Source organism: Tamandua tetradactyla, chromosome X (assembly GCF_023851605.1).
Source record: "Tamandua tetradactyla isolate mTamTet1 chromosome X, mTamTet1.pri, whole genome shotgun sequence".
Lineage (NCBI taxonomy): Eukaryota > Metazoa > Chordata > Mammalia > Pilosa > Myrmecophagidae > Tamandua > Tamandua tetradactyla.
The window spans coordinates 41,712,753-41,731,092 of record NC_135353.1 but is presented as its reverse complement, the minus strand read 5'-3'; the positions used below and the strand labels follow the sequence as shown (position 1 = coordinate 41,731,092).

Genomic DNA, 18,340 nt, shown 5'->3' with positions numbered 1-18,340 from the left:
ACTAACACCAATTCTGCTCAAATTTTTCCAAACAATTGAGGAAAAAGGAACTCTAGCTAACTCATTTTATGAAGCTAATGTCATTTTAATACCAAAACCGAGTAAAAATGCTATAAGAAAGGAAAACTACAAGCCAATCTCTCTAATGAACATAGATGCAAAAATTCTCATTAAAATATTAGCAAATTGAATCCAACAGCACATCAAAAGAATTATACACCATGACCAAGTAGGGTTTACACCAGGAATGCAAGGATGGTTCAACACAAGAAAATCAATTAACGTAATACAGCACATTAACAAATCCAAAGGGAAAAATCACATGATCATCTCGATTGATGCTGAAAAAGCATTCGACAAAATTCAGCATCCTTTTCTGATAAAAACATTTCAAAAGGTAGGAATCAAAGGTAACCACTGCAATATGATAAAGGGAATATATGAAAAACCAATAGCCAGCATTGTACTCAATGGAGAGAGACTGAAAGCTTTCCTCTAAGATCAGGAACAAGACAAGGATGCCCACTGTCACCACTATTCCACATCGTGTTAGAAGTTCTAGCTAGAGCAATCAGGCAGGACAAAGAAATAAAGGGCATCCAAATTGGAAAGGAAGAAGTACAACTCTCATTATTTGCAGATGATATGATACTATACTTGGAAGATTCTGAGAATTCTACAGCAAAGTTACTTGAGCTAATAAACAAATTCCAAAAGATGGCAGGATATAAAATTAATGTGCAAAAATGAGTACATTTCTATAAACAAGCAATGACCTAGCTGACGAGTCAGTTAAGGAAAAAATTCCATTCAAAATGGTAACTAAAAGGATCAAGTACTTTAGAATGAAATTAACTAGGGATGTACAGGACTTGTACACAGAAAACTACATAACATTGCTAAAAGTAATCAAAGGAGATCTAAATAGGTGGAAAGACATTCCCTGATCATGGATAGGAAGACTAAATATAGTTAAGGTGTCAATTCTCCCCCATTTCATCTACAGATTCAACACAGTACCAACCAAAATTCCAACAACCTACTTGGAAGATTTATAAAATCTAACCACCAAATTCATCTGGAAGGGAAAGAGACCTGGAATAGCCAATAGCATTCTAAAAAGGAAGAACAAACTGGGAGGATTAAAACTCCCTGACTTCAAAATCTATCATAAAGCCACAGTGGTCAAAACAGAATGGTACTGGCACAAAGATAGAAGCATTGACCAATGGTGTCTAATCGATACTGCAGAAATACACCACCAAATCTATGGTCCACTGACTTTCTTTTTTTTTTTTTACATGGGCAGGCACTGGGAACCGAACCCAGGTCTCCTGCCACCCTGGTCCACTGATTTTTGACAAGGCCCCCAAATCCTCTGAACTGCAACAAAACAGTCTTTTCAATAATTGGGCATGGAAGAAATGGATATCAATAGCCAAGGGAATGCAAGAGGACCCCTATCTTACACCTTACACAAAAATTAATTCAAAGTGGATCAAACACCTAAATATAAGAACTAGCGCCATAAAGCTTCTAGAAGAAAACGTACAGAAACATCTTCAAGACCTAGTAGTAGGAGGCAGTTTCCTAAACTTTACACCCAAAGCACAAGCAATGAAAGAAAAAATAGATGAATGGGAATACATCAAAATCAAATGCTTCTGCACCTCAAAAGACTTTATCAAAAAGGTGAAGAGGCAGCCAACTCAATGGGAGAAAATATTTGGAAATCACATATTGGACAAAGGTTTGATATCCAGTTTGATACAAAGAACTCATACAACTCAAAAGCAAAAGAACAAAAAACCCAATTATAAAATAGACTAAAGATATGAATAGGCATCTTTCTGAAGAGCAAATACAGATAGCTCAAAAGCACATGAAGAGATGTTCATTTTTATTGGCTATAAGGGAAATGCAGATCAAGACTACCATGAGATACCACCTCACACCTATAAGAAGGGCTGCTATTAAACAAACAGGAAACTATAAATATTGGAGAGGATGTGGAGAAACTGGGACACTTATGCACTGCTGGTGGGAATGTATAACGGTACAGCCACTATGGAAGACCATTTGGCAGTTCCGTAGGAAACTAAATATTGAGTTGCCCTATGACCCAGCAATAACACTACTTGGTATACAGCCTGAAGAACTGAAAGCAATGACACAAAGTAGCATTTGCACACCGATGTTCATAGCAGCATTATTCACAATTGCTAAAATATGGAAGCAAACCAAATGTCCATTAACAGAGGACTGGATCAACAAAATGTGGTATATACATACAATGAAACATTATGCAGCAGTAAGACAAAATGCCTTCCTAAAGCACATGAGAAGATGAATGAGCCTTGAGGACATAATGCTGAGCGAAATTAGCCAGACATATCATTTCACTTCTGTGACCAACATAAAGGTATAATCGAGGCTTATAATACAAAATATAGGGGATTTAGAGATACATAGAAGCTAAGATGGGTAAACCGTTAGCTAATAAGTTAAACTCCAATGTAAGGGAGCAGATAGAAGTGAACGTGATTCTCTAGTGGGTCTATAAGTAATATTACCATACTGAAGATGAACGAGATTAAAAAGGGTTATATAGACCTATGTGTCCCACTGATACACACTAGAAATATGAATTTCTTGAAATAATTACTTCAAAGTTATAATTATTTTATAAAGAGTGTTTTTAAGTCCAGGGTACAGGTGGAAAACTGCTATTGTATGCTATGAGCTATGTTCAAAAGGAAACCATTACCACTACCACAGCAAGAGCAGAGGTAAACAATGGCAGGAGGGACAAGAGTCAAGAGGAAGATTAGATTTCCTATTTGGTGAGGGTGTGTTTATTGTTTTCCTTTCTCTTGGGAACAATGAAAGTATCTAAAATTGAGAATGTTGATGGACTGTGGACTTTGGGCCTTCTACATGATGCCTGATGAATGCAGGTGGCTGAAGGATGCACTGACGGAGGAGTAGATTGGCGAACAATGGTGAATACTTATAAATATAGATTATGTTGCTAGAAAAAAGAACCAAGTCATGAGGCATGCAACAATGTGAATGAACATGTGGGGCATTTGGTGAGACAAGATAAGCCAGAAACAAAAAAACATCAATGGAATGGCTACCTTTATAAAATGCTTATAAGGAAACTGGGGCCTAGATTGTAAGCTTTTAGAGCAGACACATTAAGTCTGGTGTGGTGATTATTATTTCTGGATTTTGAGAGGCTGTTTTATATATATGACCTTATATTTAGAGATACGAATGAAGCCAAACAGGTTGGGATTAAAGTAATTCAGAACATAGGGGTCAGGAAGACAGTGTCTATATTTTGGTACCACACATACTCTTTGAGACCAATGGAAGAAAGTTTTATTTGATCTGGAACTGAAATTCTCTGTAGTGCATAATCTAATTCAACTTATCTGTATAGCTCTTTTGCACAATCGAAACAGGGGGCACATAATAAGAAAGAGGTCCTTTAATCTTGTATAGATTATTGTAACGCCTGGAAACATCCTATACTATATTAAGCAGATAATAAAAAAGTATTGGCAAAGCCCCCTGAGGGAGGGGAGAAAAATTATGGGACTATTAAACTTTACCATCAGGGATACCCCAGATATTGTGTCAAATTTTAGGGACACCCAAATCAATAGGCCATGTCCTTGATCATGAGGATTACTCTTGTGAAGGTTAGGTAGGTAGCAGAGAAGCTTACGCTATCTATAGGCATGCCTAAGAGTTACTTCTGGAGGATCTCTTGTTGCTCATATGTGGCCTTAGTCTCTTTAATCCCAACTGTGCAAGTGAAATCACTGCCCTCTTCCTACGTGGGAGAAGACATCCAGGCTTGAAAGTCTCTCTGGCGATATGGGAGATGACTCGCAAGGATGAATTTAGACCTGGTACCATGGGATCAACAATCCCATCCTGACCAAAAGGGAGAAAAGAAGTTTAAATAACAAAGTGTCAGTGGCAGAGAGAGTTCAAATAGAGTCGAGAGGCAACTCTGGGGGTTGTTCTTAGGCAAACTTCAGTTAGACCTTGCTACCTCTCGTAATCTGCCAACCCCCAGCCAGGGCCATTCCAGCCAATCCTAAGGAATACTTACGGCAATATATAAGATTCTACAAGGGTTCCAGGCACTAGATTAAATTCCCAGAAATCTACAACCTTCAGACGGGTCCCTGGTCCAGATAAGTCATGAAACCTAGCCCAGCCTCTCCAGAACATCAGATAGTTCCACTCCCTACCCCATATTAGTGACAGACCCTTCCAATACCAAAAAATTAGAAATGCCATAGCCCAAACACCCCTAGAGAGAGGTATGGAAAGACCAAAGGTGATGGTGGAATTATACATAGAAGACAGGATTTAACAAATGAATCTGAATGCTGACTCATTAAATTGATATCTCTTTGAGCCTCCAGCATTTTAGAACAGATAGAAGTAAAAACCTAAAATTGTGAAATTGTAACCCATGTCAAATTCTGAAATATGTTCCAGAACTAATTGTGGTGCTGTGTTTTGAAATTTATAGCTTTTTTTGTATATAAGTTATTTTTCACAAAAAAGAAGGAAAAAAGTTGAATATGAGGATAAAAAAATATTTAAGCCCTCTAGCCTCCTATATTCTGGAGGAGCTAGAAGGAAAAATATGAGAGGATTGTATGGTAGCTCATTACAAACTCTGGGATCTCTCCTATAACCACTTGTTGAAAAGTGCTTTGAAAATTATTGCTTTTTTATTTCTTTGCTTTGTATACCTGTTATACTATACAAAGAAGATAGTGATCCCTCTGTTGTAAGCTCATTTATGACAAGACTGATGTCTAACTCATTTTTTAATTCCTCCAAGACCCTTCTAGTCATTTTTAATTCCTCCTTCTTATACCCCACATGCAATCCATCGCAAATCATGTCACCTCTATCTTCAAAATACATCCAGAATACCACCAATTCTCACCAACTCCACCACTACAACTGTAGTCCAACTCTCTCTTGGATGACTGTAATAGCCTATTCACTGGTCACCCAGCTTCCACCCACGGCCCTCTCCAGTCTACTCACACAGTAGCCAGAGCTATCCTAATAAAATGCAAGTCAGATCATTGTCATTTCTCTACTGAAATCCCTTCAATGGCTCCCCATTTCACTCAAAGTAAATGTCACAGATTTATAATGGTTTGCAAAACTGTGGTGGCCGGCCATCAAGATGACCCCTGATGATCTTTGCTTCTTGCTATTCACAACCTTGCATAGTTCCCTTCTATACTGAACCAGGGCTGAAAGTGTGACCAGTAGGATACGGTGGAAGTGATGGCATATAACTTACAAGTTTAGATAGTAAAAGGAATTGTGCCTTCTGCTTGCTCTCCTTTGGATTGCTTGCTCTGGAGGAAACTAGCCATCTTATCTTAAAAATACTACAAAAGCAGATAAGGAGGCTCCCAGGGAGAGAAACTAAATCCTCTCCCTCACTTCTCCCTACTATGGCCAGCACCAGCAAGCTAACCATGTGAATGAGCCACCTTCGGAAAAGGTCTTTCAGCCACATGTTTCAGATGACTGTAATTTCTTGTGACCAAGAGTCAGAATCACCCAGTTAAGCTACTCCTGAATCACTAAATTTTAGGACATTTTGTTACATGGCAGTGGATAACTAATACAGAGGCCCTGTACAATCTTGATCCCTTTTTACCTTTATGTCCTCATTTGCTACTCTCTTCCTTGTTCCTTTAGCTCTCCTGCCTTTGCATTCGCTGTTCACTCTGCCTGGAACACTTTCCCCAGATAGTGCTATGGTTTGTCCTTCACCTCCTCCATGTCTTTTCAGCTAAAATGTCAGTGTCTCAATAAGGCCTACCCCAACCACCATATTTAAAATTACAACTCCTTCTGTCAGTATTTCCAGTCTTCCTTCCACACTCTAATTTTTCTTTTCTCCATGACGTCTATCACTTTTAACATGAATATAATTTATTTAATTATTGTATTTATTTATTGTCTTTCTGTTCCCTCTACACCTGCTAGAATATAAACTCCAAGAAGACAGGGATCTTTGTTTTGCTCATTGACAAATTCTGAGTGATTAGAACAGTGTCTGGCACAGAGTAGGTGCTCAAATTTGCTGATTTTTTTTTAAAAAGAGTGAATACAAATTTCATGAACATGCCAGAGCCTCAGTAAATGCATGTTGGGTGAACTATTAATTTACAGATATGAACAGCAAAGACAGATATACCTGGGGTATTTTATGTGCAGAGATACTGTGCCAGTTTGAAAGGATTTATGTACCCCAGAAAAGCCATGTTTTAATCTTCGCCAATCTTGTGGAAGCAACAGTTTCTTCTAAATCCTATTCAGTACTATAGGTTGGAAACTTGTTTAGGTTATCTCCATGAAGATGTGGGTATTAAATCTGATTAGATGGAGACATGCTTCCACCCCTTCTACATTGGTCTTGATTAGGTTACTGGAATCCTTTAAAAGAGGAAGCATTTTGGAGAAAGCTTTAGAACGACATGGCCACAAGAAGCAGAGTCCACCAGCCAGCAAACTTTGGAGCTGAAGAAGGAAAACTTCTCCCACAGAGCTTCATGCAGCAAGAAGCCTCAAGAGAAAGCTAGCAGGCTGTCTACAGGTTGGCCACGTGCCTTCCCAATTGAAAGAGAAACACTGAACTCTTCGGCCTTTCTTGAGTGACAGTAACCTCTTGATAGTGCCTTGGTTTGGACATTTGTATAGACTTGCTTTAATTTGGAGATTTTCATGGCATTAGAACTATAGAACCTGTAGAACTGTAAACAAGTAGCTATACTGCATGAGAGAAAGCACTGTGCTTCATAACAAAGGCACAAATTCAAGCGCCAAGAGAGTTCAGAGGTGGAAGAGATAACCTTCAGCTAAGACACCTAGAGAAGGCTTTGCATAGGGGCAGTCTTTTCATCTAGGCAGAGGGATAAGTTTGAACAAATTAATGGAAGATAGGAAAGCAGGGGATGGGCTAGGAGACATTGAGTAGTTTTGTTTTATTGGAAGATAAGGAAGGTATTAGGTCCCAGAAAAAAAATTCTAAGAGCAAAAGGAATTCTTGACACAGAGCCCCTTCAGCCCCCCTCCTCAGCATCCTTGGAAGTCCAAGGATCCAGATATGAACCAATTACCATACTGGCTGGGATTGTATTCTACAGGCAAATGAAGACATTCCAGATAACTAGAAATACAGTCATAATCTGTTTCTGTTAATAACACCCTCCTCTACCAGCACCTCACCCTGCCCAATACATGCAGTTGTACATCAAAGGAGAATACCTTAGTAATCTATGATACCCTAAGTCAACAAGCCCCCATCCAATCAAGGGACCACACACCACCTAGTGGGCACCCTTCCCCTCTCCTGGCATCACTTTCCCTTTATAATACAGCTCCCAGAACAAAGAGGGCCAGCCATTTTTCTTTCCTTTCACTGGCTCCTGTCTACCTACTCTCTCTGCTTTCTCTCTCTTCAATAAATCTGTTAAGCCTCCACTGGCTGTCTGCTGTGGATTCCTTAATGACTCCGTGCCTAACAGTAGGGTGCCCAAGGGGAGAGTGAAAATGAGGCTGAGCAGTTTTAACATTATCCTGGAAGCAGAAGTATTGAAGAGTTTAGCTCAAAGGGCCTTTTGCAAGCCGAATTGGGGGGACCAGTCCAGGGACAGAGAAGTCAGGAGACTGGGTAACGGTTAGATACACCTGTAATCAGACAGATCTGGGTTTAAAATTGTTGGGCCAGTTCCCGTACATACTAGCAGTGTGACCTTCAGTATGTCACTTAATATCTTTAAACCTCAGTTTTCTTATCTGTACAATGGGGTAATGATAGTTATACTTCATTAGATTGCTGTGAGAATTAAATGAGATAAACATGTGCATGCAATTACTATTACTGCACTAAGTCAGATGTGAGACTACCAGGGCTGTGACAGTGGGAGAGGATCAGAAAGAATAATATCAACTGTAGCAAAAGCCCAAGAACCAAAAAGAAAATTATTTCTTCTCCTCCCTCCAAGTCTGCTTTTCATTGGAGACAGCATCATTTGAGGATGCTGGCGATACTTTTGATATTTTCCATGACATTAAATATCCTGGTTCAGAAATTATTATCTCAACACACTAGCCTGTTAGAGAGCCTGAGTTCTTGAAAGAAAAATTCAGATGTAGGTCTGACAATCCTACAGCATATTTGAAATAAATCCAGGGTATGATCAGCACATTATGTACTTACACTTCCTTTGTTTCCCCTCCTTCTGCTTCCTTCTGCTTTCTTATTCCCCTGTTCATTTTCCATTCACCTCCTAAATTATTTTCTTCTCTCTCTCTCTTAATGAATGTCTCCCTTTCTTATTCTTCTCATTCTTCCCTTCTTGGAAACAGAGCTTATCCTAATAGTAGCTCTCTCTTTTATTTACTGAGCGATATTGGGATAGTTTGCCTCTCTGGGTCTCAGTTTCTTCTGTAAAATGGATTTAGTAAGAGAGTGCCTACCTCATAGGTTTGTCAAAATGACAAGAACATATATATAGCACAGCATCTGGTCTATAGTAAGAATTAGACACGTTCTCTCCCTTCTCCGTATTCCTTGTCCATTACTTTATCTCTATTCGGCTACTCCTTAACCCTAGAGCCCGGCAGGTAAAAACCGTGGGAAATAAAACATCCTGTAGGCTAAAGCAGGAAACGCTTAAACTAGGGGGCGGGCACCGCGCGGTACCCACTGCGCATGTGCGCCAGGTTCGTCAGGCTCCCGTTCCCAGCTGGGGTCGGAGCCGAGACTGGGCGATATTTTTTTTCTGGCTGCTCTTACCACTCAGGGAAGTGTCGTGACCGTGTTGGCGCCCCGCGTGGGCGCGGCGCTAATCGAAGGTCACCTCAGCCCGAGTGTGTAAGTTGAAAAATGGCGGAGGGGGGAAGAAGGAGGGGCTTTACAGGGCGGGAGGCTGACCTTCCACGGGGGCGGGAGTTTTTGGGGTGCGGCGGGCAGGAAGGACTGGCTGCCGGGGCCCCGTCAGTGGGGCTCGGACCTTGAGACCGCTGGACCACGCCCAGTGTTTCTTTGATGCTCTGACGTGGACGCACTTTGGACTCTCCGACTCGGGTTCCTCCGGGGGATGGGCCGGTTGGTGGATGCGGTTGAGGGAGACGGAGAGACTTCCGTTTCCTTCTCCTAGGCCCAGGCCTGGCTGCAGAACAGAGTTGGCATTTCCATATTGGGACTGGTGGTGCCCCTCCTAGGGATCCTCCCCTCAGGACCTCCCTGGGTGCCGCAGGCGGTCGTGACTGGCGCTCCAGGCCGGGTGAGTACTGCCTTTGCGGGTTTCCCTCTCCACTAGCCTCCCCTCCTCCCCTCCCCCCTCCTCCCCACCCCCTTCCTCCCCTTCTCCCCTCCTGCCCACCCCCTTCCTCCCCTCCTCCCCTCCTCCCCTCCTGCTCACCTCCTTCCTCCCCTCCTCCCCTCCTCCCCACCTCCGACTGGGCCTTGCGGAGGAGGGCGGGAAGGCAGCGAACTTGACGGGGAGGGCGGGAAGGCGGGAAGGCAGCAGTCCAGGAACTGGCCAAAGGAAGGCGAACGTGTATAGCTTCAGGCCGGCGGCGCTGCCTCCCTGAACCCCGTGACTGCTAAAGAACTTTTTTTTATGATCAAAGGGATTTCCCGCAAGTCCCCCCACCTGATGCCTGTGGAATGTGTCTGGCCAGGGCGTGTGAAACAGAAATAATAGGGGCCAAAGAGCTTCCGGAAAAGAAAATTAGCTAGTAATTCTAATCATTGGTGCCCAAGTCACCGCTCCAGCATATTCTGTGAGTAAAACAAAATGTCAATTTAACTTCAGTTTCATTATTTTTTCTTAATAGTGCACGGAGCTTTTTTCTTTGGGGGATAGGGGTGGTGGTTATTGCTAAAAATAAGCAATGGTCCTCCCCACCTCCAAAAAAAAAAAAAAAAGAAAACAAACGTCAAATCTTTGTAAAAAAAACCTATCAGGTTTTAATAACCTACTACTTTGCTTTCAAATACAGTTATATCACTAGTTCTGTCACAACCACAGCTTGATAGTTAAGGACTCAGAGAAATTTACTTTTGTAACAGTAAACGTTGCTATACTGTTTCTTTCTCCTTCTTAATAACATTTGTTGAAATCAGTTCAAAAGAACACTGTTACAGACGGCCATCTTAGAATTATAGCATTTTAAAATTGGAAGGGATCTTAGCCCAGCTCTGTTACGTTTTTACAAAACCGGAATCTGAGGCGATTTCATGATTTACCCATTGGCTCTCCACGACTTAGATTAGAACTCAGGTTTCTGGCTCTTTGCCTATGGTTCTTTCTGTGCAACTTCCCCACATATCCTGCAGGCACGAAAATGAAATGTGTTCAATTCAGTACACATTTCTGAAGAGAATACTTCTTGTTGCCAGCGACTGCCTAGCTCTTAGCAGTTCTTCTTTCAAAACAGTCTCAAGCCTGTGCGTGTTTTTTTTCCCCATCATTCAAGAAGGGGCAACGGTTTAGTTTAAAAACATTTTATACACATACACAAACATGTATACATGTATTTGTTAGGATAATTTCTTGAAGGATACACAAACAAATGTTAACAATAGTTGCTACACGTCAAGGGTGGGAGGAGTGGAAGACTTGCATTGCACTTCCACTCCTAAATGGATGGCCTAATGTACTGTTTTGATTTCTTAACCTTTATCAAGTATTAATTTTATAATTAAAATCAAGTTTTAAAGTTCACACATACATAGGTTAATCAACATAAATAATACATTTCAATGGTACGTGTCTCTATATATGTATATTTATGTATATGTGTGTATCAGTGATTTGTGTTGTAAAATCCAATGTGGCTCATGTATCCCCAAACGGCAAGGCAGGCTTGATTATTATGCTCATGTTACTCCTTTGGTTTTCTCCTATTGCTCTTGATGTAAGATAGTAAAAGTAATTTGTTGCTAGACTTTACTTGGTTTTAGAAAATGTGATGTTTCTTGATCATCAAACAACATAACATTATCAGAAAATCAAATTAGAATATTTATAGATAAGAATCATTTAAAAATTACATTGGAAAGGTCCCTGGGAGTAGTTCAGCTCTCTTGTTTTAACAAATAAGTTAAGACCCAAAAATGAGAAAGTGAACTGCCCAAGGTTATATATCTGATTATTAGCAGAGCCTGGGCTGTAGTCTAGGTCCTAGTCCAGTGTCCTTTATAGTACACCTCTGATCTTATTGCTTTCTATTGCATTTGATGACTCCAACTAGGCTGACAAAGCAATGCTCAATAAAGGTCAGTTAGACCCATTTCAGTAGATAGGAATTGTAATTAATGTACTAGATAATTTGAATAGTACTTGAAATATTTTAGTAACATAAATGTTCCCCTTAAATTTGGTTGTACGCTTTAATTAATAAATCCTTTGTCTACATTGTAAATGCTTAAGACCACAAATGTAAAATGATGAGATTTTACTGTTTTTGTTTTGTCTAATATTTAAGTCTTCTAGCTAGTAGTAGCTCAGGGAAAAGCTTGGCTTACAAAATAAATACTGAACACCTATTGTGTGCCAGGTATTGTACTATGTGTTAGTGTTCTAAAGAAGAGTAAAACAAAATAGAAGAGTAAAGCAAAAAAAAGCCTGGTTCTTTTGAGGCGGGGAGATTATAAGGAACTGTCGATCCTAAAGTTTAATCTTATTTTATATAATCTGGGGTAACAGTATTATAAAATGTAAACTGTTACGTTGTTTGAGATCATTAAAGAGACAAAAGCAGTAGTGGTAAAATACAAAAAAATTTAGTATTGAATTGAAGAATTATCAGTTTTGTGTCTTAGAGGTCATGTGGTAGAGTGAAAAGAACCCTGTATTGGGTACAGTACAATCTGGGTTCTTGTCTTGGCTTTGTTTTCAGTTAGCTGTGAGATGAGAGCAAGTCACTAAACTTCTCAGTGCCTCTGTACTTCTTTTCTTTTTCAGAACTTTTTTGATATATTTATTCTGTTAATTTCAAAACATGAAGAAGGGTATTTTGGATATTTTAAGTTATAAAAAATGCGCTTATTATAGGAAATAGAGAATGAAAAATGCAGAATAGTATAAAAAAGATATTAATCAACCCCATTCCATTCTGGTATATAACTTTTCATTTAGGATCATGATGAACATAGATTGTTTTTAATCCTTTTCAAAATTCTTTATTGAACACTTCCTATTGCATTGAAAAATCTTTGAAAATATAGTTTTTATTTATTTTGAATATTATGGTATGTCTTAGTTTCTTCAGCTGTAAAAAACAGGTTTGGACTTGTTGGTACCAAGGATTCAAAGCCCATTATAAATAGTTGTTTTTTGTTTTTTAACCAATTACTTTAGATTTTTTGAAGCAAAAAAGAAAAAATCCCATATAACAATCCCAAGTCTATTTGGAGTAAATATCTTAAAAGGGACCAGAAATAAAGAACAAGGTGGCGGTACAAACCTTAATAATGGATGTTTTTTGTTTCTTTTCATTTATTTAAAAATGTCATGTGCTAAATCACAGAGTAGAGAAAATTTGTGGAAGCTCAGAAGGTTAAGTAAGTTGCATAAGGCCCATATAGCTATTATATTACACAGATACAATTTGAATCCAGGTTTCCCTGATTCTAATACTCATGGTTTTCTTCCATTGCATGCTTTATTTTAAAAGATGAAGGTTTCTTAAATGCTTATTTCTCGAAGTTATTATTTTGGTCAAAATTGACCAATTTGATCAAAATTAGCTTTGAATAAATTGAGAATCTAAGGCGAAAGATGTTGAGGACAAAAGACTATTAAGTAAAATAAGAGCCAAATAAAACATGTAACTGATAAATTTGGCCTCAAATTTTTGTTAGACACAATATCAACACTGTTTTGCTTGATTTCTCAGATTTAGAAAGGTCTTTTTAAGGTTATTTATAGAAGGGCTTGGAAGTTTTAATTCTTCCTTTGTCAACCAATAAATTTCTTTAAAACAAGTAGAGGAATTTGGTCAACAAATATTTACATGATAGCAACTTACTACATGCCAGTCACTGTCGATATATTGATCTTAGAGCTCAGCTCAAAGTATAAGGTGCTCAAAGTATTTCGTTGTTTATATCAGCCTTAAAAAGCATTTTCCAAAGTGCCACTTCAACATCTTATGTCTATGTTGTAGGACATGGAATGTACTTTTATTATTTTATTTTAAATGTTGTGTAGTTGTAGCTCTGCTGTTTGATACATTTTGATATTTGATGTTGGTATAATTTGGTACTCAATCCTTATTAAGGATACATGTGGTTCACCTTGCCATGATCTGCTTTTGTAATGTATTTTCAACGTTATGAATTGTGGTGAAAAATGAGGTTTACCTGTACAGACTGGGAATACCTTGAACTCAGTTGGCCAGACAGGTAGAACTGAGTGAGTTAAGGCTGATTTCCTAAACTGGCAAAGCTAGTATTACTTATGTGGTTTAAATGTTTATACTTATTCCTGTAATAACTTTGTTGACCTCAACAGGTCTCAGTAGACATTTTTATGTGATTTACCTTTCTATGGCTCTAGCTAATTTTTCAAGCCTTGAAAAGGCAGATAACTTAACATTTTCTGGTACCTTGCCAGACTACCCCTTCTGCCAGTAATAATGGTAGTTTCCTTAGACCTATGTCAGTTGTGATCACTGGGTTTCATTTTTGACTGTCACTTACTGCTCTCATGATCTTTGATGAGTAACAACCAGTCAAAAGCACGGTATTCCCATATTTTAAATGGGGACTGTGATATGGTTTGTAGGTTTAATTAGATGCCACATATGAAAATATCTAAATTGTAAATTTTAATTGTTACATATTTTATTTATTATCGGAGGTAATATGGTAAAAGAAGAGAGGATGAGCTGTGGAAACACATCAAAGCCAATGTTTAAATTTCGACCTCACGTTAAACAAAAAAAGGACATGTGTGAGAATACTTGCCTGAAGGTGTCAGAATAAGATGTGGTGTCATGTAAAAGCACCTAGCACAGTGCTTTATGTGAAATAAGCTTTTGATAAATGGTTATTTCCTTATTTCTTAAGCAAGTAAATTATATTATATGACTACCTTTGTTACCATAGTTGATTCTTAATTCTGTGGTAGCCTATTCAATTGTCTTTGTGTGTGTGTGTGTGTGTGTGTGTGTGTGAAATATAACATATATACAAAACAATAAATTTCCAAGTACATTTTAATAATTAGTTATAGCGCAGATTTTAAAGTTTGGCATGGGTTACAGTTCCATTATTTTTCATTTTTTCTTCTAGCAGTTCAAGACACTGGAGACCAATAGTAATATCAGTATAATGATTCAGCAGTCATACTCATTTGTTAAATCTTATCTTCTCTGTTATACTCCTCCTTCTCTTTATATAATATTTACATAAAAGAGCAATAAAGTTCAAAGTACGTCACAACAATTCGTTGCAGAACATATTTCAGTTCGGTGTGGGTTATAGTTCCATAATTTTAGGTTTTTATTTCTAGCTGCACTAAAGTACTGGAGGCTAAAAGAAATATCAGTGTAATGATTCAGCACTGATACGCATTTGTTAAAGCCGACCTTCTATGTATAACTCCACCATCACCTTTGATCTTTCTCTCACTCTTTAGGGGTATTTGGGTATAGCCATTCTAACTTTCTCATGTTGGAAGGGGCTGTCAATAATATGGGATAGGGGAATGGAACTAGTTGATATTCTGGAGAGACTAGCCCCTCTGCATTTCAGGACTTACCTGGTCCGGGGACCCATCTGGAGGTTTGTGTAGCAACACTGTGTTCGATCATATGTTTACATCGTTTGCCAATCTGCTTCTCCATCAGTGCCTCTTTCAGCCACCTCCATCTTTGGGGCCTCATATATAATGTCCAAAGTCAACAGTCCATAAACACTCTCAATTTTAGATAATTTCATTGTTCCCAAGAGAAAGATAGCCAATAAACTTACCTTCACCAAATAGAAAATCAAAACCTCCCTCTACCTCTTGTCCCTCTCCCCATTATGTACCCCTCGTATTGCTGAGGCACTGTTGGTATTTTCCTATTAAACATAGCCTGTAGCATGCAATAGCAGTTTTCCCCCTTTCCCCCAAAATTATACACTCTTTGTACAAAATTCATGACTTTACTGTAGTTCATACAAGAACTTATTTGTATTTGTAGTGGTAATTCATGGGACATATGAGTCTATACAACCCCTTTCAATCATGTTCACGTTCAATATAGTAATATTACTTACAGACCCACTAGTGAACCACCTTTTCTCTCTGTTCCCTTACAATTTAGTTCAACCTCATTAGCTAACCATTCACCCATCTCAAGCTTCCATGTATCTCTAGGTCCCCTATATGCTGTATTATAAGCCTCTGATTTTACCTTGACCACAGTCATAAAAGTGGAATCATACAGTACCTGTCTTTTTGTGTCTAGCTTATTTCACTCATCCATTTTGTCATGTGCTTCAGGACATCATTCCATCTTATTGCTGTGTCATATTCCATCGTATGTATGTACCACATTTTGTTAATCCACTCGTCTGTTGATGGGCACTTGGATTGTTTCCATCTTTTGGCAATCGTGAATATTGCTACTGTGAACATCGGTATGCAAATCTGTTTGTGTCACTGCTTTCAGCTCTTCTGGGTATATACCTAGTAGTGGTATTGGTCCATCATAGGGCAACTCAATATTTAGTTTTCTAAGGAAACATCAGACTGTCTTCCGTAGCAGCTGTACCATTATACATTCCCACCACCAGTGCATAAGTGTCCTAATTTCTCCACATACTCTCCAACATTTGTAGTTTCCTGTTTGTTTAATAGCAGGCATTCTTATAGGTATGAGATGGCATCTCATTGTTGTCTTGATCTGCATTTCCCTTATGGGTAATGAGAATGAGCATGTCTTCATGTGCATTTTAGACATCTGTATTTGCTCTTCAGAAAAATGTCTATTCGTGTCTTTAGCCCACTTTATAATTGGGTTGCTTATTCTTTTGTGGTTGGGTTGTATGATTTCTTTATATAGGCAGAATATCAAACCTTTATCTGATGTGTGATTTCCAAATTTTTTCTCCTATTGAGTTGGTTGCCTCTTCACCTTTTTGACAAAGTCCTTTAAGGTGCAAATGTATTTGATTTTGAGGGGTTCCCATTTATCTGTTTTTTTCTTTTTGTTGCTTGTGCTTTGGGTATAAAGCTTAGGAAGCTACATCCTATTACTAGGTCTTGAAGATGTTTCCCTACATTTTCTTCTAGGAACTTTATAGTACTGGTTCTTATATTTAAGCGTTTGATCCAATTTGAGTTAATTTTTGTATAGGGTGTAAGGTAAGGGTCCTCTTTCATTCTTCTGGCTATTGATATCTAGTTCTCCCATGCCCATTTATTGAAAAGACTGTTTTGTCCCAGTTCAGTGGATTTAGGGCCCTTGTTGAAGATAGGTTGACCATAGATTTGGTGTCTATTTCTGCTCTCTTGATTCGATTACCTTGGTCAATACTTCTGTCTTTGTGCCATGCTGTTTTGACCACTGTGGCTTTATAATAAGTTTTTAAATCAAGGAGTGTTAATCCTCCCACTTCATTCTTCTTTTTTAGGATGCTTTTCGCTATTCAGGGTCCCTTTCCCTTCCAGATGAATTTGGTAACTAGCTTTTCCAAGTCTTCAAAGTAGGTTGTTGGAATTTTGATTCGGACTGTGTTGAAATTGGATAGAATTGACATCTTAACTACATTTAACCTTCCTGTCCATGAGCAGGGAATGTCTTTCCACCTATTTAGGTCTTCTTTAATTTCTTATAACAATGTTATGTAGTTCTTTGTGTATGTATGTTCAGTTGTCTTTTATCCTACATGAACCACTAAACAACTAAGAATATAGAAGGAAAACCAGTCAGTCCTTTGTTCTATTGAAAGTAATCTAAGGGAGTAAAAATCATCTAAGTCAAATTCCTCAGGAAGCACATGTGTTATGAGTGACCTTGTATGTGACTTATTAACCCAGTGGTATTGCACTAAAACTGTAACATGGAACACAGAGGAGCCTTGGACACATTGCAGAGTTTTGAATTTTCCTTCAGCTTGATCCAGGTCAACTTTGAACATTATTTGTTAAGTATGTAATTGTTAATTACCTTTTACATAAGTTAAATACGTTTGAGCTTGTACAGTTCTCGGGATTATTTTAAATATAAAGAAACAACCACACAATCAAAGATGCATAATAGAAGAGAGGCAGGGCCTGTAAGAGGTATCTTCAAGTTTCATGTAGGAGTCATTTTTCAAATGCTTCCACATTTTTTTTATTTTAAGGATTGGGTGGCAAATAAGATTAGAAATTTTTAGTTCTCAATTCAGTATTATTATAAGAGAAATTATGATTATGCATAATTATCAGATTATGATAAGAGAAAAAAATTTACATGTGGCTAAATGTTGGCTAAAAAGCTAACTCAATTTTAGAAGAAAATTAGTGTGTAAGTAATGTTTGTAGATACTCATTAAATATGTTGTACTATTTTAATTTGGTTCACAGACCCTTACTGTGTCACAGTTTCCTTTACTGTGTCTTATTTTCATTCAGACTGAGACAAAAAACCAGGCTAGTAAAGATTTGCCTATAGGCAGCAGAGTGGCTTTTAGATGTAGCTAAATATTTTTACTGAGGAAAAAGAAAAGATGTTGGCTCTTACCAAGATTTTGTTTTAGAACTTGCTTGAAATCCCAATATAATCATGGAAGAGAATACTTAATTCTGAAAAATACCTAGGGTAAGTATTGCCTGCTCACCAAGGCATCTATTAAAAGAGCCCCAACGTGGCACTTGTGCAACCATCTGATTTAAAGTACTGCAGCCTAATCATACTGCCAGGATAAGTATCAAACAGCAGAATAATTTCCAGTTCTGTGACACTCATCAGCTCTATGATCTTAGTCAAATCGTTTAACTTCCTTATGTCTTATTTTCTTTAACTGTAAAATAAGAGAGTGGCATCTACAGTTCTTTTTAGCACAAACATAGTGGAAGTATGATGAGCAATTTTTGCTTGTGTCTACAAAATATAATGATTTTGATATATACTTGATTCAGAGCTAACCCTTTTGTAAAAAATTGTTTTAGGGAAGTTTTTGGTCAAAGATAGGGTAAAACTCCTTTCTTTGTTCCAGGTCCCAAATTAATTAACTGGTTTGTTTTTTGTGTTTTTTTTTGTTTTTTTTTTTTTTGCATGG

The 18,340-nt window shown here is 38.2% G+C and overlaps 2 protein-coding genes across 4 annotated transcripts in view; one reads left to right on the top strand and one right to left on the bottom strand.

Annotated features, from left to right (window-relative positions):
- The window catches only part of LOC143671470 (uncharacterized), a 132,790-nt gene extending 123,133 nt beyond the window's left edge, over nucleotides 1-9,657 (bottom strand). Inside the window, exons 1-2 of the mRNA XM_077146641.1 lie at nucleotides 9,495-9,657; nucleotides 9,005-9,242 (exon numbers count right to left, since the gene is read on the bottom strand). The gene's annotated coding sequence lies outside the window, so the exon portion shown is untranslated. The remainder of the gene's footprint in view (nucleotides 1-9,004; nucleotides 9,243-9,494) is intronic.
- Nucleotides 8,779-18,340, top strand: part of XIAP (X-linked inhibitor of apoptosis) — a 50,645-nt gene continuing 41,083 nt past the window's right edge. The window contains exons 1-3 of one of the 3 annotated variants that reach the window (XM_077146637.1): nucleotides 8,779-8,944; nucleotides 9,231-9,356; nucleotides 9,706-9,858. The gene's annotated coding sequence lies outside the window, so the exon portion shown is untranslated. Of the gene's footprint in view, nucleotides 8,945-9,208; nucleotides 9,357-9,705; nucleotides 9,859-18,340 lie in introns of those variants that run through there. The other 2 variants (XM_077146638.1, XM_077146639.1) reach the window with 2 other exon arrangements.